Source organism: Lethenteron reissneri, chromosome 42 (genome assembly GCF_015708825.2).
Source record: "Lethenteron reissneri isolate LAM-NWPU_2019-01 chromosome 42, ASM1570882v1, whole genome shotgun sequence".
Lineage (NCBI taxonomy): Eukaryota > Metazoa > Chordata > Hyperoartia > Petromyzontiformes > Petromyzontidae > Lethenteron > Lethenteron reissneri.
In genome coordinates, this window is record NC_083820.1 from 690,065 (window position 1) to 710,021 (window position 19,957).

Below are 19,957 nucleotides of genomic sequence, written 5' to 3' on the forward strand. Positions count from 1 at the left end.
CGGCCGCCTTTTTCTCCCCAGTGGCGATGTTTACACACCACGTCAGGTACTCATTCGAGGCTGAATCAAGCTCAGGGAGACCCACGACCGGTTCAGATATTTGTCACCGATGTTGGCTACGAGTCGGAATCAAACTCGGGTCGCTGGTGTCATAGCGCAGTGCGCTAATTGCTTCACCGCCACTCCCCACAAACACAGAGCTTGTGCTGTGAAAGGAAACAAACAAGTTTACCCTTTGGTGAACAAAATCCCCTCCATTGAGGAACATTTTCCATTGATAATTATTCAACGTGCCACACTCAAGTCATTCATACTCTCGATACTCATCGAAAGAAAAGTATTTCTTATCGGGCCACAAGAAACACCTAATACCAATATTCGACATGCGCTGCTAAGCGACGGTGATGTCACCACGGCGCCTGTACCGGGCCAGGTGCACATTTGAGGCTATGTGAAGTGTCTCGCTGACAGGAGGTCATCGGACAGACCCAGGTGCCATGGGTTGACTGAGATGACTGGCAGATGAACCAGCTGTGCCTCCTACTGTGCCAACTTGCTGAATTTCAGCCGCCTAGCGCTCCTCTGCCCTCTGTTGTTGTTGGAGGGCGACTGCCTCCAACTGACCAGTAGCATCCTTCACGAGCCTCCACAAGAAACACCCATAATCGGACACATGCCATGCAATTAGAGTTACCACCTGCCAGGGTTTGACCTAGATGGTGCGGAAAACAGGCGTCTGTGTTCACGTGGCAGGAATTGGTATGTGCCGTGCTGAGTTGAACTTCATTGCAGTAGTGAACTGCAGTGCTGATAACGGTGGCGATACGGCTTAAAATTCCTCTCTTCCCCCCATCCGTCTGTATGCATGCACATCGGAATTACATCGCGGCAGCACTGCTTTTCCTTTTCAAAGGTTCTACTGGGAGTGTAGCTGTTTTGGAATTGTGTAATGCAGGTAGCTTTAACGCCCGTCCACGGGGTTACTGTCGTGGGTGTTGAGGCGGCTGATGAGATGGCGCTCCTATGCACGCCATGCCTGTGTTCAATCCAGGGATGGGGACACGTATGGCAATGTGGAACGATTTAAAATTCCCGAACAATTAGAATTTTCCGAAAGCAACTTGCAGAATGCAGAAATGTTTTAAACAAATACCAACAAAACATTGGGAACGGAATTTTATACATTTTCAATGACTTGTTCAGCAGTTATCCTGCTGTGTTTGTCTCACCTGATGACGGTTGCTTGTGTTGCGATCGAAATGTCGTGATCTATTCGTTTTCTATCTACGTGACTTTACTGAAAGAACCAAAGAGCATCTTAACACCTGTTTTATTGGCAAAAAGGGTCAAATATAATTTTTTCACACCAACAGTATTTATTTACAGTAATAAAATGTACCTAGTAGTATGTTTAACTTCTTTCGCACCGTATGTAGCCAATCCTGCTGATCGAAGGCACAGTAGTAACTGTATCGTGATGAATCTGAAGAAATTAGCAGTGGATTTAAACTTCGACTCACAGCACCGCACGAGGACTACCGAGCCGTGGCAAGGAATGAACGGGCTGGCTTCCCCCTAGCTGGCTTGCCGCTCGCTGGCCTGCCACTCGCTGGCCTGCCCAGCGGTGTCTTGCCACTCGCTGGCCTGCCACTCGCTGGCCTGCCACTCGCTGGCCTGCCCAGCGGTGTCTTGCCGCTCGCTGGCCTGCCACTCGCTGGCCTGCCACTCGCTGGCCTGCCCAGCGGTGTCTTGCCGCTCGCTGGCCTGCCCAGCGGTGTCTTGCCAGTGACACCGCGGCTGCCGCGTGCCGTTGCACGTCGTCGTCAACCCCAGGGCAGAGAAAGCGGCGGGTCGATGGTTGTGGTGAGCATGGTGCGCGCAGTGAGCGCGGTGAGCGCACACTTCCACGTGGAATATTTGGCATGAGGCGCACGTTGTTGTTCAGTGGCAAATACACGCGGAGGGCGAAGAGCAAGACACAGAGGGGCACCGTCAGTAGCAGAGTAATGAGCGGGGCCCCCCTTGACAACCACCATGGTGATGTTTTCAACAACAGTGTAAAAACAAAACAAAAAAACTTATTTAAAACGTGGTTTAAATTTTGTTTTATGAAAATGCTTTCATTTAACGTTCCACGTTTAATTTTAATTTAACCAGAGCGGGAAGGTTTGGCTTCCACAAATCAAATATTGGGGCCCCACCCGACCAATGCCGCACCCCTCAAGCTGATAATAACGTCGTCACTAGCCCCACTGGACACCGTACACCGCGTTCGCTGGAAGTGAGATTTGCGGTCATATAAATTATAATTTAGAAATCGGCTGCGCCAAATCTGTACTCCACAAATCGAGCATTTGTCACTGCCCTGTAACGCGAGCGATTGCAAGCGGCAACAGCCTGCCCCGAATGTTATTACATCCCTCCACCTCCCCCCGATATCCACGCCACCACCGAGGTGAGCCCCCACCACCTGCTCCTCCTCTATATTCAGTCGACGTCACAAGAGAGCACGCACGCGGTCACCACCCCGGTGGTGTGTTTGTCCGTCCGTGCGCGTCATGTTTCAGCAGCACCTCCTCCTCGGCACGCTAACATCACTAGTTTCTTTATATAACTGCTTCTTGTTGTTGTGTTTAGTTTGTTGTCTCCCCCCCCGCCCCCGTGCGGCACGAAAGAAGTTGAACAGTCATGCTTACATTTCGATTTAAAGCTTTCGTGACTGCAGGGATTCATCTTCTTGGTTCTTTCGGTAAAGTTACGTAGAAGGGAAATAATAAAATAATAAAATAAAACGTAATAAAATAAAATTCTCACGACGTTTCGGACAGCGTCCATTCGGACGCTGTCTTTCCGACAAACTTGAGGACGGCTGCTTGCGTTGTGGCCGAAACGTCGTGAGAATTTAATTTTATTATGTTTTATTTTTATTATTTTATTATTTCCCTTCTATGTGACTTTACCGAAAGAACCAAGAAGAGTCATGCTTACATCGTACTGTTTGGTCTCTTGCTTGGCTAAAGATGTTGTCATTTCCATAGTCTGTGGAACTCATTATGTTTGTCTGCGGCTCGCCAGAAAGTTCAACGAATGAAGTTCACCACACGTACGTGTGTTCTCTAATCCCACTGCATGGTGCGCAGTCTCTCAGCGATGAATCTCTCTCTACTGCAGACATACGCGGAGGAAATGAGGGCAACGAAGCCACCGTGTCTCAGCAACATCGCGCAAGCCCGAGTGCCATCATCGTCCTCTTCTTGCACCGAGGTGGCGCGGCCATCAAGTGTGCAGGCGGTGCAATCGCAACCGGGGCCCATGGCCGTCGGGCTTCGAAGAGGCTCGAGATTGGACGGGAGGCTTCATTTGTATCCCTAGCACCAGGGCCCATTCATGCCGACACCCGATACCACCAGTCGCGCCTCGGAGGGCGTTATACGAACACCACCCATGCGTATGGATGATTCTCCCTAACGTATTTGTTTCTTTTCTCCAATTGTGTCGATGAACTGTTGACATTCTCTGAATAAGGGAAATGCGTGCGGATCTACTGGAACCCATAAACACTGGGAGTCGTTATCTATTGGACCTTTTTTGCCAGTACAGTGTCATGATACTGGCAAAGAGGTCCCAAAGATATAACTGCTCGACCCTAGCTATAAGTGCTCTGATACTTGTGGAGTGCAGTATAACCACGCAGAGACGAGGAATTCTACAAGGACTGTTGCCGTTTAATAAAACACTGTTACACTCGACATCTTACGCTCACACCAGTGCACTGAATACTATTTGGGTCCTACCCTCGGCTACCCGGTGGGCTCTCCCACTCGTCTGCCCGGAGCGGGGGTTCAGCCAACACCGCTCCGCGACAAAGAGAGAAACCCTCTTCCAGCTGATCCTTACCCTGGCTCCCTACGACGACCACGCCTCCGTCACGGGCCCCCCTTAAGAACCCTTTGGGCGGCTCCTCCCCCCAGCTCGGCTCCGCCCATGTTCCCGAAGTTGCTCTCCAAATCCCCTTGCGTAACCCGTGACGTTACGTCATCCTTGACTGTCAACCCGCTCGCACCCCTTCTGCTCGCCCCCTCATTGGTTACTCACACTGGTTGTGAGACAAGGTCATAAAGAAGGCTGTCTCTGGTGTAGGCCAATCAGTTTAAAAGACAATGCCATTTATTATCAGAGCGTGTTTGTTTGCATGCTTTATCACCAGTACTGCGTGTGGTTAATGTAGACTTGATGCCACACAAAAGGTATACATTTGGTGTTTGAACATCCTAACACCTGTTTTATTTTTCGATTTAAAGCTTTCGTGACTGCAGGGATTCAACTTCTTGGTTCTTTCGGTAAAGTCACGTAGAAGGGAAGTAATAAAATAATAATAATAAAACATAATAAAATAATTCTCACGACGTTTCGGCCACAACGCAAGCAGCCGTCCTCAGGTGAAAACCAGGTCTGTCGAGGCGACAGACCAGGTCTGTCGAGGCGACAGACCTGGTTTTCACCTGAGGACGGCTGCTTGCGTTGTGGCCGAAACGTCGTGAGAATTATTTTATAATGTTTTTTTATTATTATTTTGCCACGAGGCGTGCGGAATTTTATTATTTTATTATGTTTCATTTTTATTATTTTATTACCTGTTTAATTGCCACAAAGGGTAAAACCTATTTTTATTTTTCATCACTGGGAGTACTATAGTTGATACAGACGTAGTGAACAACCACTGCTGGTGGTTAATGCTAGCCTCACTCTACTTGGGAATCATCAGTGGTGCCGCCAAATGAGAGCCCTGCAAACGTCCACTGCCATCATTCGCGTCGCGAGCTCTTCACACGGACTGCTGCCCAGGCACAACGACCCGTGATCACACCATGTCATTGACGAACCGCAGCCACGCGGCAGTGAAGAATAAGTGGCTGGGATCCTCTCCGGGCAGAGGAGAGGCAGTCGAGACCCTGATCTCAGACATCCCTCCATGGACCCCCATCTTGCCCGAACAAATGTCCCTTCCCATTTAAAATCGCTCAAATTTTTTTTGTTGCAACGCTTTTAAAAATATGTAAAGTGCCGTGAGCCAAGGCGCTCTATAAATATATAATAGAATGAGAAAAGCGTGTATCCCACAAAAAGAACTGCGGCGTATATGTTTGCACCTCGCTGGTTGTTTTTTTGTTTAGAATGAACGCGGACGGAGAATGCATTGCTCGGCGTGGCACCACTGATTATCACGCATTTCACGTGCGTGATAATCAATGCTCGCTCTCTCTCTCCGACCACACGGCTCTTCCCCTGCCCTGTGGCTGATCTGCAGCCTCCTTCCACCACCACAGTCAATACCAGAAGACATCTCTTCAATATACCCACTCCCCTCCCTCCTCCTCCCTCTCCCGCACTGGTGCCACCTGCCGGCCAGTCCTGCTTTATTTCCCGGCATCCACGAGAGACGGCGTTGATGTGATCAGCATCGGGCACAGCCAGGTGAGGCCAGCCAGGCCAGCCCAGCCAGGTCAGCCCAGCCAGGCCAGAGAGAGCCTCTTTGTGAATTCGGGCTTCGGAGCCTCGGGGAAAATAGCGACAGATTTGGCCGAAACAAAACCTGATCGCCGGATCCCACGAAATAACCTCTGGGATTGAATCTCAACCTTGAAAATAACGGTCCTCGTGAAATCAAATTCCGCACGCCTCGTGGCAGAGTAGCCCACTGGCACCTCGACAAGCCTGGCGTGCGAAACACCGACCCGGACCATCGGCCACTGCAGACTCAGTACCAGTCTACGAGTCTCTCCGTGAGTCTATGTGAGTACGAGTCTCTATGCGAGTCTTTAAGTCACTCGGCCAGCAAGCACTGTGAACTCCAAAAGTTCAATGCAGGCATTGAAGCAATCGCCGCACACCAAACCGAAGTAATTTTCCTGGCAAACTAATCCGCGCGTAGACGTGTAACTTTGCTATTCATATCCGGCCAGATGGAGGAGCGAGCTGATAATTTGTGCTACCCTCCCCTACCCACATCCCCACAGCCTCAGCCCAACAGCCATGGCCCCTCCAATACCCCTTTGTGCTGGGTTAAATAACGGTCCCCTAGGAACCATTCCCAAAACTCTTACTTAAGCGTAAATAAGGGTTGCTACTCGGCCACGACGCTATCTATATACAACGCCATATGCAAGAAGTGGTGTAAGCATGCTCCAGACACTGACCTAGTCTAGGAGGGGGATCCCTCGGGGGAAACATCCGGCTTTCACTTGATCTCTTTTTTATTGCCGCTTTTTTATGGCAAGGTGTTGCATCAATCCCTAAACATCGCTTCTCAAAAATCTGAAGGGCACCCCCCCCCCCCACTAGTGGCAGCTGTCCCTGTGCTGCACGAGGTGACTCAGCACCTGGTCTGGTCTGCTCTGTACGAAGGCAATGATTGTCCCTCTCAGTGTAGTAATCCCAGTTGAGCGATTTGCATGTCCTCCATACGCCACGGTCAAAATTTGATAAATTAGGGAAAAAACAGATGCTTGTGCATAATCCTAAAATAGTCGTCCACGATCCTAAGGGAGTCGGTTTTTTTGTTGTAATTTGGCAAATGTTGACGGTGACGCTGACACGTATAATGGCTGACGACTCATTTTGAATGCGTCAAGAGGTCATTGCATTGGCTCTTTCAACGTGGTCGCGTGGATTTTTCTCCGGGTACTCTGGATTTTCCCTCCACATTTAGAATCAACATCACGCGTTCAGAGTATTTGGCTGCTGCTGTAAATGTGCACATGATAACAACACACTTTTGTTGGGCTGTCATTTGTGATGGCCAGGTCGCTTCTGAAAAAAACTAGCTACATAGCTCAGTGGGGCCTTATCTGGAGGTAAACAAAGAATAATACAAATATTTAACGGACACTGTGAAGCAGGTGTCGCGGGAGTGCGTTAGAGACGAACTCACCCCGCAGCGTTTACCGGGGCTGCCTGGCGGGACCGAACCGCAACCCTCGACAACAAGCCGTGTCAGCACGCGCTCCGTGCATGCGTTCCCAAGGGTAACGTGTTAGTAGGAGGGGTGCTCCCTTTCCTAGACGACACACAGTCGGGTTTTTTAAAAATCTGGCATTCAATCAATTCATGTTGACACGTTTCAGTTTTTTTTCTCTTTTGCATGCGTCAAGCTTTCAGGCGTTCTCTTAGTGAGAACAAAAAAGTGTTGCCTTTGTTAAGTGTTGTATAAAAACGTCTTCAGTGGGATTACACAGCGAGAGAGAAGGAGAAGCAATCATCGTCCCCCTTTACTGGCGCTTTTGTCCCGCTTGCTGAGCAGGAGACGAGTCGCCCTGTGCCCGCAGGGTCAGCTGCCGCTGGGGGTGCCCTTTTGAAATGTTTGATATGCCCAGCGAATATGGTACCGTATCAAACGCCAAACAATTATCATTGTTACCCGAGGTCAATGACTCGGGCGATATGTGGAACATTCCGAACTCTCTACCACATTGCTGTAGGCGGAGTGGAAACGCACAAAAATATGATACTATACACCTACCATCACATGTGGTAATTAAGGCTATATAAATATGAAGGGGTTAAAGATGTCTGTCTAAATGTCATACAGGCATTGAATCAGTTACAAATGCACTTGTGTCAACGCATCACACAGAACAGCTATTGAGAGCGGCGTGTTCCCTATCCATGCCCACCCACGTATACAGTGCGTCCATACTGAGCACGCCACGTGCTTACGCGGCAGTTCGAGTGTTCGGAATTCCACACAAAATTGTCTCTGAGATCGATGTCGTTGGCCGACCCTCGGGTGCTACGCTCACGATGGGCGCTGTCGCTTTCACCGCCCAAATTCGCGTGGAGCTTGTGCCGTCGGCGTCGTTGTTACCGCCTCCATTCACATGCGTCTCAAGGTGGAATTAAAATTTCCCATCAAATTTTTTTTATTTTAATAGATAAGGGCCCACTGAGCTATATATATATATAAGCAGCTCTTTTTCAGAAGCAATCTGGCTGGCCCACAAATGATATCTCAATGAAGTGGCTTATCATCACGCGGGAATTTATAGCAGTCAAATAACTCTAAACGCGTGATGTTGATTCTAAATGTGGAAGGAAAACCCGGAGGATCCAAAGAAAAATCCACGCGACCACAGGGAGAGATACAACTCTAAATACAGCAGGCGTCAGGGTTGGGATTGAACCCACGACCCTCCTGCATACCAGGCGAGGTAGTTAACATCTCACCACCGCGGCCGCCCTAACCACAGAACCGCCCCTGCCGTGATGTTGTTTTGTGAAGCGGTGCTCGGATGTGCACCGTCGCACAAACACAACGCGTGCAGACGAAATGTACGTGGAACCTTGCCATGCTGTAATGGATTTACAAATGTCACACCGACGGCCTTGTTAAACAACAAAAACAGCGGACAGTGTTAACGTGACAAGGAACTTCATTGTCATCATCATCATCGTCGTCGTCAATGCATTCATCTTCATCAGGATAATATCGTGGGGATCCGTGCGGGCCGCACTGGTAATTGTCGGCTGTGTTCCATCAGCCCTCGAGCCGATCGCGTCCCATGGCGAGTCCCGGGTGTTGCGCAATAGACAGCGCCCTCGTCAATTGTACTTCGACTCGGATTCATTGTAATACAGGGTGCTTGAATTGTTTTTTAAACACTTGTGAGAATTCGCAACAATACCACAAGAGATGTGCTGCCTCCGGGCTCTGGAGACCACCTGGAGAAGATTCCAGGCACGCGTTGACAACGATGGCGAACAAGTGGAGACTCTTTGACTTTTTGAAGCTGTTAACATACATTTGTTATCACGTTACGGCGTATTTTCCGTTCTTTTTCCATGTAAGTGTTAAAACAAATTTGAAGCACTCTGTATATTGTACCGTTGATGTTGTACGCTTGTGTACTTGTGCACCGTCTTTGTCAATCCACTGCGGTGAGTCTCACCACCCCCCCTTCACTAGCCGTCACGTGGGTTATGTGACCATACTTCACCACTTTGGTCAGCGTGAGTGGGTAAGGACGGAGAGGGGGAAGCAGAAACGTTGGGAGCACACAGGAGTACAGCACAACCACGGGTCGGATTGCACCGCCGCCCTCTGCCGACGGCCGCACCATGGTGGTGGTCGCCCATTCAAGCACTAGCCAGGCTTCAGCCCCGCTTAGCTTCCACGAGATCCGATGAGACCGGATGCATTTGAGGTGAACAATGTCAGAGGCGGAACACATTTCTGTATCATCGTTGTTGCTGTCATAATGATACACGGCACGTGAAGACAACGACCCATCAACATCCATCCTTGAGACGCAGACCGGGCTGGAGGGTTGGAATAGTCGTGGCTGCCCGTGGCTGCTCAAGCCAGAGAGGACTCCCCCCCCCCCCCCCGCAGCAGCCAACACAGCACGGGGTGGTGGTGGTGATGATGGTGGTGGTGATGGTGGTGATGATGGTGGTGGTGGTGATGGTGATGATGGTGGTGGTGGTGATGGTGATGATGGTGGTGGTGGTGATGATGGTGGTGATGATGGTGGTGATGGTGGTGGTGGTGATGATCGATGCCCGGGTGCGATCAAGGGATGGCTCCCTATTGGTCAACCACGTTATGTATGCCGATGATTTGGTAATAGCTGCGCATTCAGAGGAAGAGTTGGAGACGCTGCTGCTGAGACTGGAGCGTGCCACTAAGAGGTGGGGCCTTACCATCAGCCCCACCAAAACTAAGCACCTGCCTGGGTATTTTGTACCATCGGACACTCCACCCCCACAACTCTCAATCGGTGATGGGGCAGTAGTGGAGAGAGTGGAAAGTTTTCCATACCTGGGCAGTGTGCTTATGACCGGCTCCAGTTTAACAGCAGAGGTCTCACTCCGAATCAGTCGAGCGACAATATCTTTTCATCGGTTGCATAACGCTGTGTGGAAGCTACCTGGTCTGTCGCTCCGCACGAAGCTTCAGGTATTCTTGGCCACAGTCATTCCCTCCCTTCTCTACGCTTGCGAAACGTGGACCCCCCTAATGGAGCATCTTCGCCGTTTGGAAACATTTAGGCTGGCCTGCCTACGATCCATCCTGGGTTTAACCAGGCTGGATTGAGTGAGGAGCTCACAAATCCTTGAAAGATCTGGGCAAAGTCCCATCGGTGAGCTCCTCCGGCAGGCAAGGCTGCGTTGGCTGGGTCATGTAGCCCACATGCCCAGCCACTGCATGCTTAAACAGCTTTTGTTCGGCCGGATCGAGGGGGCTAAACGGGCGTGGCACGGGCTAGAGAAGAGATGGAGTGATGTGGTACAGGAGGACGTGGAGGTGAGTGGACTTGCCGATGACTGGTACCAGCGGTGTCAAGATCGGCCTCTGTGGAGGAGGCTCGTGAAGGACGCTACTGGGCAGTTGGAGGCAGTCGCCCTCCAGCAACAACGGAGGGCGGAGGAGCGACGCTCACAACAACGAGCGGAGCGCCGGGTGGCTAAAGCACAGCAAGTTGGCACAGTAGGGGGCACAGGTGGTGCATCAGCCAGTCATCTCGGTCATCTCAGTCAGTCGACCCGTGGCACCTGGGTCTGCCCCGTGACCTCCTGCCAGCAGGCGTTCGACACTTCACGTGGCCTCAAGGTGCACATGGCATGGCACAAGCGTCGTGGTGACGTCACCGCCACTTAGTGGCGAATGGCGGTTGTTGTTGGTGATGATGGTGGTGGTGATGATGGTGGTGGTGATGATGGTGGTGGTGATGATGGTGGTGGTGATGGTGGTGGTGGTGGTGATGGTGATGATGGTGATGGTGGTGGTGATGATGGTGATGATGGTGATGATGATGATGGTGGTGGTGGTGGTGATGGTGGTGGTGATGATGATGGTGGTGGTGATGATGGGGGTGGTGGTGGTGATGATGATGGTGGTGATAATGGGGGTGGTGTTGGTGATGATGATGGTGGTGATAATGGGGGTGGTGTTGGTGATGATGATGGTGGTGGTGATGATGATGATGATGGTGGTGGTGGTGATGATGATGATGATGGTGGTGATGGTGGTGGTGATGATGGTGATGGTGGTGGTGATGGTGGTGGTGATGGTGATGATGGGGGTGGTGATGATGGGGGTGGTGGTGGTGATGATGGGGGTGGTGGTGATGATGGGGGTGGTGGTGGTGATGATGGTGGTGGCGATGGTGATGGTGGTGGTGATGATGGGGGTGGTGGTGGTGGTGATGATGGGGGTGGTGATGATGATGATGGAGGTGATGATGGTGGTGGTGGTGATGGTGATGATGATGATGGTGGTGATGATGATGGTGGTGATGATGGTGGTGGTGATGATGATGGTGGTGATGATGATGGTGATGATGATGATGGTGGTGGTGATGATGATGGTGGTGGTGGTGGTGATGATGATGGTGGTGATGATGGTGGTGATGGTGATGATGATGGTGGTGGTGATGGTGATGATGGTGGTGGTGATGGTGATGATGGTGGTGGTGATGGTGATGGTGGTGGTGATGGTGATGATGATGGTGGTGGTGATGATGGTGGTGGTGATGATAGGGGTGGTGGTGGTGATGATGGGGGTGGTGGTGGTGATGATGGGGGTGGTGGTGGTGATGATGGGGGTGGTGGTGGTGATGATGGTGGTGATGGGGTTGTCGAGGGTGCGGATTCCTCCGTCCGGAACCCCGGGGGGCTAGGACGGCGAACGTCAATGGGTTACAAAGATAGAGGCGCAGTCCTGCAATTTGCGTGCTCAACGCCACTGCTGGGGGAAGGGCCTCCCACTGGAGCGCAGGCCTTTGGAGAGAGCCCCCTTCCTGGAGGGTACTTGACCTACTCTTCCAAGCTGACCAGACGTATTGGAAAGAGGCGTGAGTACCCCCCCTCCCCGCCACATGCAACCTGTCAATCAACTGTGGTGTACAGTGACCCGGTTCTACTGCGGAGAGAATAACTTTTGCAGATGCAAGTTCAGCGAGCCCGCAGCACCACCACTTCATTAACGAATCGACCGGACGTTATCATCGGCGAATTGTTCATGGTGGGTTACTCGCGGCCTCTTTAACAACAGCGGGCACAACGATATGCTGCCTCCCGAAGGCGTGACCCCCTCCCTTACAGGCCACGCCCAGTGTGACGCGCCTGATGACGACGATGGCATCACCAAGCCCCGCCCGCCACCTCCCGTCCAGCGGCACACATGGAAACAGGTGAGACTCTCTCATTATTCGAGTAACGGAACCTATAATCTTTAGAGTTGATCGATTAACCAATTTACATTGGGTAACCCACCTATTAAATATCAGGGGCAATGCACAAAACGTACCATCGGAACACGAATCCTGCATCTGTTCGGGACAACGACGACGATGCTGCTATACCAATCTCCTTGCTCCACGTTACGCCCAGGGCTTAACTTCAACCCAGCCCGTTGGTGACGCTGCAGACACCGTAACTCGGGACCCGGCACCCCACGTCCAGTATACCCCCAAGCCTCCCACCCACGCATCTCGCAATGGCAGTGGCTCGAAGCCATGTTCCGCCTGCTCACCCCTCTCTCTCTCTTGCTCTCTCTGTGTCGTCTGCGAGCGACCCTGGGAAGATGTGCAGTGATAAATGGAGCCGCGCCGATGCGGGGGAATGTGTATCACACGCAGCCTACTCCTCCAACCCCCCCGATGATGAATTTACAGCAGAGTCAACTGTGTGAATAAAACGCTTTGTAGCTCATCGGATTCCTCCAGTATAAAGACGCGCTTCCAGAACGGCACTCACACTCAGAGTAAGGGCCGTTGTTTTTTTTTGCAAAATGAGCAGAGCCACGGGAGATGGAGTAGGGGAATGAGGGAGGAAGGAAGGAGGTTGTGACTGCGAAATTAATTCCACTTTCTCTGTTTTGTGAAGGAACGATTCTTTGTGCAAATCCGAATGTGACTTTCACGACAGAGTTGGGCATCCAGAGGGTGACGTGTGGTGTCATCGCTCCAAACGCTCGCGTATGGAGCGGTGTCGCAAAGTGGTCAGCGCACCGCTCTACGCGAACCTGGGCTGAGCCGAGTTCGATTCTAGGCCACGGCTAACATCAGTTGGAGGGAAAGAGTGAGTGAGAGAGATCTGAGCCGGTTGTGGAGCGGGCGCCACAGACCCGTACCGAAGAGTAGAGTACACCCTCAAACAAGAGTAGAGTATACTCTTTGGTTCTTTCGGTAAAGTCACGTATGTAGAAACAATAACAGATCACGACGTTTCGATCGCAACACAAGCGACCGTCTTCAGGTGAGAGAGAGAAAGCGACTGAAACAAGGTCTGATGTCGGCTTGCGATGGGTGCAGCCTAGGCCTCGGCAAGGTAAGGTAAAAGTTAAAAGGTAAAAACAACGAGCCTACCTTTACCCTACCTTTTACCTTACCACAATACAATCGCTCTACCCTACCTACACATGAACAAGGTTTATAACGGTAAATGCTAGGTAAAGCGCTTTATTCATATAGAATACTCTCGATGATTCCAATTTTACACGCTTGTTGTTGTCGATGTTGTTGTTGTTGTCATTGTTGTCGTCGTTGTTGTATCCTCAAATCTTGTAACTCAATTTTTACCCACTTTCTAATGTGGTATCGACTGCAAATTTGGTATACTTATGTCAAATTGATGACAATACTTTATTCTATCATAAAAAAAACATTATTGTTTATATGTTATGTTTCGGCTTGAGTCTAATTGTCCACGCTCAACTGACGTCTGTAAATCACCACGGTCCCTTACGATATGGCAAGCTTCGGGGCCACTTCCTGGAGTCGTGGAGTTCTGCCATTAATAGTACATTTAATAAAAGCATGTTTTAACTTTTTTTTTTATATTACTTATTAAATGGAGGCCACGGACTGCGCCACGGAGCTTTTAGTGGTAAACTAGGTACCGTATTTACCGGGTAATACTTCACGCTTCCTTTACCCTACCGGGTAATTATTCCGAGCTACCTTTACCCTACCCTTTACCTTACCCCTTGGCATGTCGACACCTTTACCCTTCACCTTTACCCTTTTACCCGGCAAAAAGGGTAAATTACGTTACCTGGCCGAGGCCTAGTGCAGCCTCACGGCAAGAGGGCAGGGCTAGAGACGGTCTGCCTGAGGCTGTGGGAGTGGGCGCTAGGCCTCGGCAAGGTAAGGTAAATTACCTTTTTTACCGGATAAAAGGGTAAAGGTTTCGACATGCCAAGGGGTAAGGTAAAGGGTAGGGTAAAGGAAGCTTAGAAGAATTACCCGGTAGGGTAAAGTTAGCGCGAATAATTACCCGGTAAATACAGTACCTTGTTTACCGCTAAAAGCTCCGTGGTGCAGTCCATGGCCTCCATTTTAAATTGCGATCATTGATGTCGGACCAGATGGAGACGGACCACGTTCTTGAGGTAGAGGTAATAGAGGACGAGGTCGAGGATGCCAGCAACGACATTTTTGGGGTTGCTGTGAACAGCAATCGAAAGAGGCAGCGACATGCGTTCCCGTGGGAGCACACGCACCATTGGATGGAGGGTGATCCCCATGTACAGCAAGGGAAGCGGCAGTGCGTGCACTGCCGCAAGTGGTTTTCCACCCACACGAACGCGTCGGGGTGGAAAGCGCACCTCAAGAAGCACAACGTGCTCGCCCCAGGCAGCGAGGTCGGGACGTCGGCGTCAGCTGCCTGAAGGTTCCGTCTAACTGGACTGGAGCGGCGAAGGATCTTATTGCCTGTCGTTCGTCCGAGGACGATGACGAACTTGATCAGGTTGTTGATGAGATCGCCATCGACCAAGACGACTGGGACGAGGCGGTTATGGAGGGCGGTTATGGAGGGCGGTGTCGTCAACAGCCTCAATGCCCGATTAGAGAGTATTCTATATGAATAAAGCGCTCTACCTAGCATTTACCGTTATAAACCTTTTTCATGTGTAGTTCCATAGTAATTACCCTGTATTCGGGTAATTGTGTATGGGGTAAGGGTAAAAGGTAGGGTAAAGGTAGGCTCGTTGCTATTTACTTTTTAAATCCTTTATATTAAGTTCACTTGCTTGCTTGCTTAGGACCGTGCAAATCTTTCAGTCGTTTTTTAATCCACTTCCCGTGATCCAATCGAGCTGACATTTTCCACACAGACTCGTTGTGCGTGACAATTAATGTTCGTGAAAAAAAAGCCAAAATTTTACACTTTTTAGGACAAAAATATTATATTTAATTACCAATTGCTTAATGCTGCCATGCAATCATCTGACCCATAGGTGGCAGCCATCTCAAGCCAGAGGACAAGAGGACTCTAGCCGCCACGCATATAAAGGATTTATAGTGAAAAACTTTGTTTTTACAGGTTATACTTGTTACCTTTTACCTTACCTGCTAAAGGGTAAAATGTAGGGTAGAGCGATTGTATTGTGGTAAGGTAAAAGGTAGGGTAAAGGTAGTCTGGTTTTTTTTACCGTTTAACTTTTACCTTACCTTGCCGAGGGCTAGAAGTGGCTATTGTATTGTGAGAGATTAGCATGTAAATGCACGAGCTTAGTATGCCACCGCATCGGTGACTTGCCTAGTATGAGAGTGCAATCCAAAGGACATGTGAGCATGAGAGTGCAATCCAAGAGGCACCGAGAGAGACACACACAATCAGTCGGAAATAACAGCTTATACAGGCAGGTAGGATGGAAACATCACAGTCATTTAAGACTTTACCTGGTTATTACGTCCCTCCAATGATTGCTCAGTTTGTACCCATCTTCACGGTTGAAGTTGTGTCTCTGTTTATATATCTGGATGGCTTCATGAACATATCTCTGAAGGAAGCCGGTAGGTTTGCAGAGTACCTCCGTCTTGGAAAAATCGATTTCTTGTGAGCCCACAGCGTTAAAACAATGATCAGCAACGGCTGAGGTATTGGTCCTACCGTTTTCAGATCTGCCTTGTGCACACGAATGCGGTCCGAGACATGTCGTTTCGTTTCCCCAATGTAACTGCTGCCGCAACCACAACTAAGTTTGTAGACACCAGGGTATTGCATGTCAAGAATCACATCCTTTACAGGTGGGATCAAATCACGGATTTTGTGTACTTTGTTAAAACGAACCTGGATCTTGTGTTTGTTTAAGATTTTGGAAATCTTTTGGTAACCCCTGCTATGTATGGTAAAGTGATGGTTTTGGTTGGATCCTCAGAAGGTTGTCTCCCCATTGCCATCTCTATCCTCGCCCTCTTACCCTGAGGCTGCACTCATCTCAAGCTTACATCAGACCTTGTTTTAGTAGCTTTCTCTCTCACCTGAAGATGGTCGCTTGTGTTGCGAACGAAACGTTGAGATCTATTATTTTTTCTACCTACGTGACTTTACCGAAATAACCAAAGAGTATGGATTCCTGCAGTCACGAAAGCTTCAAATCAAGAGTAGAGCACGCCCTCAAACAAGAGGAGAGTTCACCCTCAAACAAGAGGAGAGTAGAGGACACCCTCAAACAAGAGGAGAGTAGAGGACACCCTCCAACAAGAGGAGAGTTCACCCTCAAACAAGAGGAGAGTTCACCCTCTAACAAGAGGAGAGTTCACCCTCTAACAAGAGGAGAGTAGAGGACACCCTCAAACAAGAGGAGAGTAGAGGACACCCTCCAACAAGAGGAGAGTTCACCCTCTAACAAGAGGAGAGTTCACCCTCTAACAAGAGGAGAGTAGAGGACACCCTCAAACAAGAGGAGAGTTCACCCTCAAACAAGAGGAGAGTTCACCCTCTAACAAGAGGAGAGTAGAGGACACCCTCAAACAAGAAGAGAGTAGAGGACACCCTCAAACAAGAAGAGAGCACACCCTCAAACAAGAGGAGAGTAGAGCACACCCTCAAACAAGAGGAGAGTAGAGGACACCCTCAAACAAGAGGAGAGTAGAGGACACCCTCAAACAAGAGGAGAAGACCCCCTCAAACAAGAGGGGAGGACACCCTCAAACAAGCCCGTGCCTTCGGCACGCCTCGGAGCTGGGGGGGGGGGCTTCATCCATTCAGCAGTGGGGAGCGGTGGTGCAGTGGTTAGCGCGCTGCGCTACGACCCGGGTTCGATTCCCGCTCACGGCCAACACCGGCGACGAATATCTGAACCGGTCCTGGGCCTCCCCTAGGTCGACTCAGGCTCAAATGAGTATCCGGTGCGATGTTTAAACATCGCCACTGGGGACACAAAGGCGGCCGGGCGTGGTGTTGGCCACCCACCTCGTGTGCCGTGCCGGCCTCGCTTACAGCACTTGCCCCTACAGTCTGTTAAGGCTATACGGGGGATCTTTGTCTTTATCTGTGTACGTGTGTGTGTACGTGTGTGTGTCTGTATGTGTGTGTGTCTGTATGTGTGTATGTGTGTCTGTATGTGTGTGTCTGTGTGTGTGCATGTGTGTGTGTGTCTGTATGTGTGTGTCTGTGTGTGTGCATGTGTGTGTCTGTATGTGTGTCTGTGTGTGTGTCTATGGCACAGTCAGATCGCCCGAGGCCATTCCCACGCGGTCTGCACGCCGTGACGCGCCGCCGCATCCAGACCGACTCCTCGCATCTCTCCCCTCTCTCGACGTGTCGCTCACTCGACCATCGCTGCTTCTGCTGCCGGATCCGACGTCTTGGGATTCTCGCACACTTGGTTTCTTTTGGTAGTGTTTGCTATTTACCGTCGTGGACGCCACAAAACGCCCCCCCCCCCCCCCCGAGTCTCTCTCTCACGTGTGCTGGCATCCAGACCACGGCGGCGTCATTAGAATAACAATGAGGCACGGCGCTCAGATGCTCGCCCCACGCCGCCTCCAATACCACCCAGAGCGGTGTCGGTGTGCGGCCACGCTGTGATGGACGAATTCTGCCGGGTGTTGCACCCTTCCCATCGTCAGCGCGCTCTCTCACAAAAACCGCGACTCCACATTGCAAACGCTCCACCGCCACCACCACCACACGCCACAGCAATCCCCGTGCCACCAACCTTGAATGAATTCAGAGCAGCCTTCCTCCTTCCTTACGAGCACAGGGCACTGGGCGACATCGGATGAGGCGGCGGCGGCTGCTGCAGGGGGAATGGACGCCAGGTGAGCGATGGTGGTGAGCGCTGTGAGAATTCTGATCCAGAAATGGTCAATGAACGGTGGAGGGGATGTGGAGAGCAGGCGGGGACTCTGTTGCTGCAGCACCGCTGACGTCGGCCGGGAGGGATGGAGGAGGAGGGAGGGAGGGAGCGCATGAATCACTCAGCTGATGAACGCGAGGAGCGAGCGCGCACTGATCCCAGCAGCAGGGCCAGGGGAGGGGCCACTCCTCGGCGCGCAGGGGGGTGGGGGTACCACCCCTACCCCGACTGGGGGTGACATCGCAGTGAGCGGACACGCTGGGAGCCCAATTGTCAGCGAACCCCGCAGGAGGGAAGACCACCGCGTGCGTGCGACTCGACGGGGCGAGGTGGAGAACGCGTGCGGGAATGGCGGCTGCGTGAGAGGGAGACGCAGAGTAAAACACAATCACGTAGCAAGAGCAGAGAGCGAACGAAGGGAGTCGTGCTTACGACTCGGCTCGGAGACTCCGACCGGGACCCCCACTGGCTCCAAGCACTCGCACGGAGCGCGCCCCCCCCCCAGGCCCCCGCCACTGCGAACCCAGACCGGGAGGCACTGCAGCGTTCACCTCTCACGCGCCGGGGGCTCACGCGGGGCGCCAGATGGGTGGCACGTCTCTGTGTGTGTGGCTCACACAGCCCGCACCGACCCGCATCGACCAGCGTGGTGAAGTATGGTCAAATCACTCCCAGGACCCCGCAGCAGCGGCACGGGCACCCAGGGAGGAGGTGGAGGAGGAGTTGGGGGTGTTCAGGACCAAACGCCACTCGGCGCTTGACCGCGAAAGCAAATGGGCGAATGTTCAAGAAAACGGTTGTGACGTGTGGCCCATTGTCAATCCACTGCTGGATGAAGGCCTCCGCACGCCGTGTTGTCTGACCATACTTCACCACGCTGGTCAACGCGGGTTCGTGAAGAGGGGGGAAGCAGAACAGGTTCACGACTCGCACGCCTCCGACGTGAGTCCGAGCCAGGAGTGGAGCTCACTCAGGCACCGCGTTCAGTAGAGCAGCGCATATGAACTATGTACTCACTATGTGCAGATTATACAGTAAGATTATGGTTAGCATATATGAATAGTAGTACTTGAAAAAAACACGATAAACAAATGGATTAAATTGGATACATCAAACTCCAGTTTTTGTAAGTTCCAGGTTAAATTGGTGGCGAGATGTTAACGACCTCGCCTGCTATGCAGGAGGTTCGTGGGTTCGACGCCTGCTGCTGCTGCTATCTATTTGGAGTTTGCGGTGTCTCTCTCACCGTGGTCCTCGGGGGTTTCCCTCCACATTTAGAATCAAGGCCGCCACCACGCCGCGCTCAGAGTGTTTGGCTGCTGTGAATGTCCACGTGGTGAGAAGCTGCTTCGTGGAGCCGTCATCTGCGATGGCCAGGTCGCTTATGACAAATAGAGCTCAGTGGGCCTCTCCTGGTGAAACATTTTAATGTAGTAAATTTTTTATTCAGTTAGTTTAGTAAAGAGGTATTTGTATACAATGCGTAAAGGCAATGTTGCGAAAACCTGCAGAAATGTGTCACTCTAAGGATGGGACATTGAGCGACTTTGCTCGGTGACACTCAGAGAGTCCCGGCCCCACCAACGTCGTGGCCACGAAGCCACCCCCAGTCTGCAGCGAGAGACGACAGCGCTGGGCACGCCGAGACCCTGGCTCGCTCCTGCCGCCGAGACCCTGGCTCGCTCCTCCCGCCGAGACCCTGGCTCGCTCCTCCCGCCGAGACCCTGGCTCGCTCCTCCCGCCGAGACCCTGGCTCGCTCCTCCCGCCGAGACCCTGGCTCGCTCCTCCCGCCGAGACCCTGGCTCGCTCCTCCCGCCTGATTGCGGTGGACAGCGGGACACGTGCTGCAGCCCTTTTGGCAATCC

The 19,957-nt window shown here is 51.5% G+C and overlaps 1 protein-coding gene across 2 annotated transcripts in view; it reads right to left on the reverse strand.

Moving 5' to 3' along the window:
• LOC133352949 (disks large-associated protein 1-like) overlaps window positions 1–18,210 on the reverse strand; it is a 53,634-nt gene extending 35,424 nt beyond the window's left edge. The window contains exon 1 of one of the 2 annotated variants that reach the window (XM_061568963.1): window positions 17,951–18,208. The gene's annotated coding sequence lies outside the window, so the exon portion shown is untranslated. Of the gene's footprint in view, window positions 1–17,950 lie in introns of both variants that reach the window. The other variant, XM_061568964.1, reaches the window with a different exon arrangement.
• Between the last annotated feature and the right edge of the window lie 1,747 nt (window positions 18,211–19,957).